The sequence below is a fragment of the Eptatretus burgeri genome, chromosome 13 (genome assembly GCF_056783735.1).
Source record: "Eptatretus burgeri isolate ZD-2024b chromosome 13, Ebu_testis_v1, whole genome shotgun sequence".
NCBI classification, from domain to species: Eukaryota; Metazoa; Chordata; class Myxini; order Myxiniformes; family Myxinidae; genus Eptatretus; species Eptatretus burgeri.
In genome coordinates this window covers 79,533,941-79,542,796 of record NC_140973.1, presented here as the reverse complement: position 1 = coordinate 79,542,796, position 8,856 = coordinate 79,533,941, and positions in this window count along the sequence as shown.

The following is an 8,856-nucleotide window of genomic DNA, read 5'->3' as shown; positions in this document are numbered from 1 at the left end:
GGGTTTCCAGACTCCCGAAGGATTTTTTTAAATTTTTTTTTTTAGAATAAAAGTTTTAATCATTTCATTTAAAATTACATCTTTTTAAAAACGAAAACGAGATTGATCTACTATTAATGACTATTTACTAAAAAAAAATTTAGACAAAAGCATTTTTTTTTTCTGACTTGCATTTAAGTACTAATATTAAAGAAGAGGTAGAAGTTTCCTGCATCGTCCCAGAGAGGTGAAGAGTACGCCCATCCGCTCCCACAGGTGCAATAACATCTCCAACAGGCCATGGTAACTCCAGGCCAGAGAAGTAAAAATCACCAAAGATTTATTTGTAAAATTTTGACGATTTTCATGTCGGGCAATTAGAGGCCATATATATATATATACCATTTAAAACCATTAAGAAAGAAAATATATATATATATATATGTTAAGTTAAAACTTATATAAGTTAAGTTATAAGGAAGTTAAAACTTTCAGGGATTAATGAGAGACAAGGCAGAGGTTTGTTCCCAAGATATAGACCACCCAAATAAAGTGATGCGTCAGAAGAACGTGTTGTATGCTTGGAACAGGATTGCCCATGGGGTGGGTACTTCGCTATGGTATTGTTATGTTGAAAATAAGAGGAGGGATCTATAGCTCGACTGTGATAAGTGTACCATGGTCCGTGTGCTTCGAGTAGGTTAGATTGCCATGTATCAGGGACCTGTTAGAATAAGTTGTCTTGTAAAATGTAATGCTGAAGAGGCAATGAATGTTTTTTTGGGGGTTTTTTTTTTTAATGTTGAATGCTCCAGTCACGGACGATGTAGCAGCTTCGTCGAGGTCGGGCTTTAAATAAAAGAACTGCATACGTAGAAAAGTGAAGAAAGAGAATAGTCTTAAAGTTTTTGAGGAAGTAAAAAAAAAAATCTGCTCTTTGAAAAGGGAAGATCATAAGTGTTTGGAAAGACATGAGAAGATAAAGAGTTCGAGTTTGGCAGTGGAGGGGAAGAAACAAACTTCATAATATCCCACTCTTGAGTTGCCAATGTCCGTGCAATGACCGACCATACCATGTCGTGACTTGACGAATATTTTGTGGTCTCCCCAAGAGGCAGAGGTACACAGGAAGCAAGATCTCTGGAGCAGAAACTGAAGTAATATCCATAGAAAAGAGAAAGAGAAACAGCTTTCTCTCAAGTACATCGACGTCTTCATGACTTAACTGCAATGGTGATCGATGATCCGACACCCATGGATGGATGGATGGATAGATGGGGTGTTTTAATTAATCCAAACACCCAATTTTCACTCTTGCACTTCCTTGGAGTTTTCTTAGTGTGCATGCAAAGTCTCAGGCTGCGAGGTTTAATCTTGACCCATGTTTTCTTTTAATCTAGCAAGAAACATTAGATGGGGTAAGTTTGTTGATAATCCATTTAGTTTGGGGGGGGGGCCTCGTTTGTTGTGAATGACCATCAGATGGTCCATTTTAGATGAATCATAAAGTTCGTGAAATTTGCACAAAATGCAATTCATCTCAATACGAGGTGGATTTCAATGGTTCATCTGCCCCTTCTTTTACTCCACAAACATTGAGGCTCATGGAAGGGTCAAGTGACAGAAGGAGGCAAAACAACCAAATGAATGAATGATTGAGAAAAAGGAACCGAAGGACAAATTACAACAAACTAGGACGGCACTCGATCTATCGCATACCTCCGCCAGGCTAAACAATTCACGTTTTGTATCCCATTCATAGGCTCGATCTGCATCCGGACGTGAACCAAAATCTCACCGGCGTGTTCTTTCACCTCCCCAACTCATCGACAAAGTTTTGCCATTACCCGTCCAAAACCTTTTGTAATACCATGCCATATATCGTTTTTGGCTTCATCTCTCAATGGTGAAGAATCACTGATAGAATTCTAATATCCGGATCTGGACACGGATTTTCACCAAAATCAACTCAATTCGTCCTTGTCACACACCCAACCTGTCCACCAAATTTCGTCTGAATCCGTACATTACATTTCGAGATATCATGCTCACAGACAAACAAACAGACAGACAAGCCGGTAGGCGGCGATGGGTCACCGAGCATGGAAACTATAAGACATAGAGCAAAATGGATGTTATATAGCGGATAGGGGATCACCTTAAGATTATGCATATCAAATCTCATCGACTTCCATCTACTGATAACTACTCGGTATCCATTTGAATGAAAAGTACCGAAAATGCGGTTTGAAATCGGAAATCCCCAAAGTTCGAGGGGGTGCTGTGGGTGAACAAAGATTTAAATCGAAAAACCGGTTCGATCATTTGTGCACAATGTATTCCAGACGATTAGTGTGAATTTTCATGACCATCCGACCATAACCCTAGGTCCTAGGAGGAGTAGCATTTGGTGCGAAGGCACCTCCAGCTCTCGCATATTATCGATTTTTGCACTAATTGACCTTTGACCCCTGACCTAAGCGAAATCGGTCAATATGTCCTGAGGCAAAGTTGTAGTACTCATTCAGTACCATGAATCTGCAAAGTTTCATTCGTATCGATGCACTCACCTGGTCGCTAGGGAGCCTTCAATTTTCGCGCATACCCTAATTGTAGGGGGCACTGCGGGTAAAGTATTCCATATATCACAAAAACCGGAATATATTTGATAGAGCATCACCTGTAGATCATTCGTGCCAAATTTCATAACCCTACGTGGGATAATGGCTTTCGGAATTGATTTCGCGTGAACGGTACCGATTTTGAAGGTTTTTCGTTTGTTGCTAGGTAACCAAAGCGTCCTTAGCAACCATCACAATTTCCAAAGCACAAGGTCATAGGATGTACCTACCACCCGAGTTTGGTCAAAATCCGCCCACGTTTACTACCAATTATGCTGATGACAAATGAACAAACATCCAAACAAACAGACAGAATTACTGACAATAAGGGTCCCCTATTTTGGCGACCTGACAGATGGGGGTGAAAACGTAACCTCCATATGTCCACCTTCGGTGATGGATGTCACGACAAGAAAACTTGATGCAGGAGAAAGCCATTGGGCCCATCATCCCTACACTACACCAACACCAGATTAGATAGATAAGTCAAGCTAATGACTTCCTTTCATTGGTGGGGATGAGAGGGGGGGGTTGGGAGGTGGGAATGGGGGTGAGAAAAGTGTTGCAGAAAAAAAATTTGAACCTCTGTATCTCTGAAACCACACCAAGGAAAAAATTGAAACTTCGCACGTGGCAAGTACTCCTCACGAGAAATAAGTGTATTGTTGCGGATTCGCGCCCGCCGGCGTGCTGACGGCCACGTAACTCGAATCGCGGCACGTCGCCCACCGGACGGACAATCCAGTCGTGACCCTCTCGGACTAACGCCGGGAACCAGTCACGGGTGGACCTTTCGGTCTCACCGCGATCGAGCCAATCAGCCCCCGCGTGGGATAGGGTTGCTCGCCAAATTCGACCTACCTAAGTACCCACACGGAGGGTAGACCGGGCGATCGCACCTCGCCGCAGGTCGACTTCGGACACGGGCCACTTAAGCGACCCGTTCCGTACTATCGGGATAACCGAGCGGTGTTATTCGTCGACCTCGACGGTTCGATTAATTATCGGGCGTATTCAGCCCACTACCAACCCTTTACGTGAAGCAAGATGAGGATTCAATGAAAGAAATGACGAAGCGAAGCGGGAAACAGTTCAACACAAAGCACATTTATTTGCGATGAACGGAAAGCACACATATTCAATTCCACCAAAAGCACACAGAAAAGAAAAACACAATTCAATTTACACAAAAAGCAAATGCGACAATGCAGATCTAATACCGATTACACGAGCACACGGCAACACTTATACAATTTTACTTCACAGACGGCGCCGACAACACATACCCAAAACCAAGGAAAAGAACCCTCAAGGATGAGACGGGCCTGAGGCCGAGACCGGGTCGGGCCTACCCGTCTGGTGATGAGACGCGGAGCGGCGATGGTGCCTCAACTCCGCGGGCCTCGCGGGCAGTGTCTGGTAGGGGGTGGGAAAGGGGCCCCCCCTTGGTCGCACTATCTCAGCGCGGGGGGAAACAGGAGGGGGTTGCTGATGCTCGGGGTATAGAGGATTTTTATTGCCCCGCGACGAGCGTCTCCACCTCGGCCAGTTCGCGCTGTCGGCCTCCTTGGGGTGCAGCTCCCTGCACGACGCGAGCACCCCCTCGTCTGCCCTCGCCGCCTCTCCACAGCTCCGTCCCCTCCGTTCCGACTCCAACGCACACGACGACCAGCTCCTTCTTGCCAACTCCACCGCCCGCGAAGTCTTGACTCTCTGTTCCCTCTCGACTCTCCTACTCTCTGGACTGACGAACACGGTCGCTTTTATCAGCCCCGTAGCTTCGCCCTCTCATCTTTGACCCTCTGCCTCCGACCTTTCACCTCGCTCCCCATTGGCCCGAGGAAAAGTGGGCGTGAATGCTTTTTGATCCATGAATTTGCATATAGCGACCGCCCTCCAACGCCCTGGAGGCGGGGCCAAATCGCCCCTCGCTCACCGATTGGACGGAACAAAAGAGGGCGTGAGTCGTTTTTGATCCGTTTTTCTGCGGAAAGTCCGTGATGTTTTTGAACACGCTGTTTGGCGCGCGCCCTGCACGAGTCCAACACCGGTACCCACCGGCGGCGCAAGAACGGTGGCGATGCGACGGTTGCGAGGTGTGACGTGAAGGTCGTGGCGGTTGTGGTGAAGCGGTGGTTGGTGGTGGTAACAATGGCGGTTGGTCCAAATTAAAGATAGTAAAAGAAAAACGGCTATCCTGAAGAGTTGCAGCACGCGTAAATGACATGTATTCCCACTAGACAACGGGTTTGGGCCTAACTACACATGTACTTACCGAGATACCTCACCTAAGGGACCTGAATGGTGGTTTGCGAATTTGGTAACCACAACAGTATGTTTTGATGACGTCATCATTGCACATTTTGAATGCTACATCTGAGCAATGCTACATTCCATGAGGAACAAAAGATTCACACATATCATGTCATAGGTCACATGGTTTGGCAGCCATATTGGATTTACCCTAAAACCTATAAAATACACCAGTCAAAATAAATCCTGGAAAGGGTCTACAATCTCTGATTGCTCCTTTTCTTGTTTACTGTTTTGATCTGGGTTCTCTTGCTTTAAAAAAAAAAAACGTTTTTTGAATGAGGCTCATTTGGCTGTGCCTGGATGGGTTTGGGGGTAGAGGAGTAGCAGCTGAAACCTGAATCCTATCCAGGTTCCTCGTGATAACTCCTCCATCTTTGCTTGTTGCTTGTTCAGGTTCCTTCTGATTACTCCAATGCAGGACTGTACCTACTTGGTCTTCCATTTGATTTGAATTGAATTTATTTTAATCCCATTCTAAATTCAGTTGAAGAATAATAAACGTCATGGATCAAGGTCAAGTGCCTGATCAAAGCGGGGTTGCATCAAAGCGGGACGTCTTGGTACCCGCTCATCACTTCTCGCAGTTGTAAAGTGGCAGTTCTAGTTATGTCTCTTTTTAATGACATAACACACATGTACACAGACACCACACCTAACAAGTCCTGGTGAGGGTCTGCAATCTCTGATTACTCATTTTTTTCTTGTTTACCTCTGCCACCATAGAAGAAGTATACACTGATGAGCCAAAACATTATTACCACTGACAGGTGAAGTGAATCGCATTATCTTGTTACAATGGCACCTGTCAAGGGGTGGGATATATTAGGCAGCAAGTGAACAGTCAGTTCTTGAAGTTGATGTGTTGGATGCAGGAGAAATGGAAAGGAGTAAAGACCTGAGCGACTTTGACAAGGACCAAATTGTTATGGCCAGACGACTGGGTCAGAGTACCTCTGAAACGGCAAGGCTTGTGGGTGCTCCCAGTCAACAGTGGTGAGTACTACCGAACAGTGGTCCGAGGAAGAACAAACCACAAACCGGCGACAGGGTGTTGGGCGCCCAAGGCTCATCAATGCGCGAGGGCAACGAAGGCTATCCCGTCTGGTCTGAACTGACAGAAGGTCTACTGTGGCACAAGTCACAGAAAATTTTAATGGTGGTGTTGTGGATTTTTCACCTTGAACCTCATAGTGATCGTTGTAGAAATTCGTGCTGGTTGATTGTGGAATCTTATTTAACTTGCAGGGCTTAACGTCGAGCCGATTCGGTTTTAAATGTATCCCTCGTACACTTCACACAATGAACAAACAGAACCCCCATTCGTTGCAATATTGTTATTCTATTTTATTTATCTTACTTTTTAGTTAACCACTATCCGAAACCCCATCACAGACAGGGCACAAAATTGGTCCTTCAGTATTAATTTTGATTATCTGTCGAATGGCGTTGGTCCCGTCTCGATCGGATGAAATTGGGAAATTGAAGTTACCCAGTGACCTTGACCCCGTGACCTTTGACCTTGAACTTGACCCCCCCCCCCCCCCATGTCCGTTCTCATGTCCCAAGGATCACTCATGCCAAGTTTCATCTCATTCCATCCAACGGTTCGGCCACCTATAAAGGACGAACAAACACACACATACATACAAACAAACATATTCTATTTTTTAGTGTAGTAGATTAAACCAACCCGATTAATTCACTTTCCACATCTTAAGTACATGACATCAGAGAGTTTTGTTATTACTTGGTACTTGGTCAGTCCCAAGGAGTACAAGCCACTGAGATGCCATACATCCTCACGTGCTTGCACGAAAACAATTCTACACTTCAAAGCATTTTATACTTTCATGGGAGAGTGGTGGGGGCTGCCAATTCAAACTGCATACGTGTCTTCAAGGTGAGAAGTACACGACGTACATTTCAAGGCAAAGGTTTGCTGTTATCAGCCCAGGTCACACCGCTCCAGAACAAGACATTTTATCAACATTTAGGGAAAAAGACTCTTGGCTAAAAAGGACAGCCAATTCGACTTATCGTATAAAATTTAAATTTCTAAAACCCCATTTGTTACAATTTAGAATACATTAATATCGTTTTTCCCCCACAGTGGTCATGAGAGAAATGTGTCACAATCCACAGTGTATCGCACCCTGCTGCGTATGGGGCTGCATTGCCGCAGACCGGTCAGAGTGCCCATGATGACCCCTGTCCACCGTCGAAAGCACCTACAATAGGCACGCGAGTATCAGAACTGGACCTTGGAGCAATGGAAGAAGGTCGCCTGGTCCGGAGTCCCGTTTTATTTTAGATCACGTGGATGGCCGTGTACGCGTGCGCCGTTTACCTGGGGAAGTGATGGCACCAGGATGCACTGTGGGAAGACGACAAGCCGGTGGAGGGAGCGTGATGCTTTGGGCAATGTATTGCTGGGAAACCCTGGGTCCGGCCATTCATGTGGACGTCAATTTGACACGTGTCACCGACCTAAACATCGTTGCAGACCAGGTACACCCCTTCATGGCAATGGTATTCCCTGATGGCAATGGCCTCTTTCAGCAGGATCATACGCCCTGCCACACTGCACATATTGTTCCGAAATAGTTTGAGGAACATGATGAAGTGTTCACGGTGTTGCCCTGGCCTCCAAATTCTCCAGATCTCAATCTGATTGAGCATCTGTGGGATGTGCTGGACCAACAAGTCAGATCCATGGTGGCTCTACCTTGCAACTTACAGGACTTCAAGGATCTGCTGCTGATGTTTTGGTGCCAGATACCACAGGACACCTTCAGGGGTCTTGTAGAGTCCATGCCTCGGTGGGTCAGCACTGTTTTGGCAGCACACGGAGGACCAACAGCATATTAGGCAGGTGGTCATAATGTTTTGGGTCATCAGTGTATGTTTTCACCCCTTTCTGTCTGTTTGTGTGCAATATATCTCAAAAAGTTGTGGACGGATTCAGACGAAACTTGGTGGCCAAGTTGGGTGCGTGACGAGGAAGAATTGATTCAATTTTGGTGAAGATCTGGATACAACAATTATTTAATTTAAAACCGATTCTTCATTTTTGAGAGATCGGGCCAAAAACGATATCGTTCTGGATAGCCTATTTACCCTCGCCGAAGGATTCGGAGAGGTGCATTTGGGCCTGTTTGTTTGTCTGTCCGCACAGAACTTTCATGTTTTTCTCTGCAACCGTTTGTCAGATTGAGACGAAATTTTCACCATTGGTGTGACTACTTACATAGAATGTTTTAATGATAATTACATCACAAGTCACGTGGTGTGGCAGCCCTATTGGAAAAATGGGAAAACTTTGGACCTCTGTCTCTGAAACCGCACCAAGAAAAAAATTGAAACTTGGCACATTACAAGTACTCCTCATGGGGAATGAGTATGATTTTTTTTTCATGACATTATAGGTGCCCTCGTTATTACATCATAATTGCATATGTAGAATGCCACATGCAACCAGTATGAAAATTTTTGACGGTCATCTCGGGATAAAATGGTCCACAGGGAAAAAAAAATCATGACGTCATCGGTCACGTGATTTAGCAGCGAATTTTTTTGTTTTTTTAAACCTTCAAAAATCTTCTCTGAAGTGGCTGAACAGATAGAGGCGAAACTTTACACGTATGACCGCCTCTCCATGAGGAACAAAAGGTTCGCACATATGATGTCATTGGTCACATGGTTTGGCAGCCATATTGTGTTTACCCTAAAACCTATAAAAATAAACCACTCTAAAGAAGTCCTGGCGAGGTTTTGCAATCTCTGATTGCTCTTTTTCTTGTTCAAAAATGTATTGGGTGCGATATGTTCTCATGGATCAGGCATTACGTGGCGGAGGTATGCGCTCTACCGAGCGTGCTTCCAGATTGAAATCTTTTTTTGGGGGGTGGTTGGTGGTGGTGATGGGTGAATGTGGTTTTTG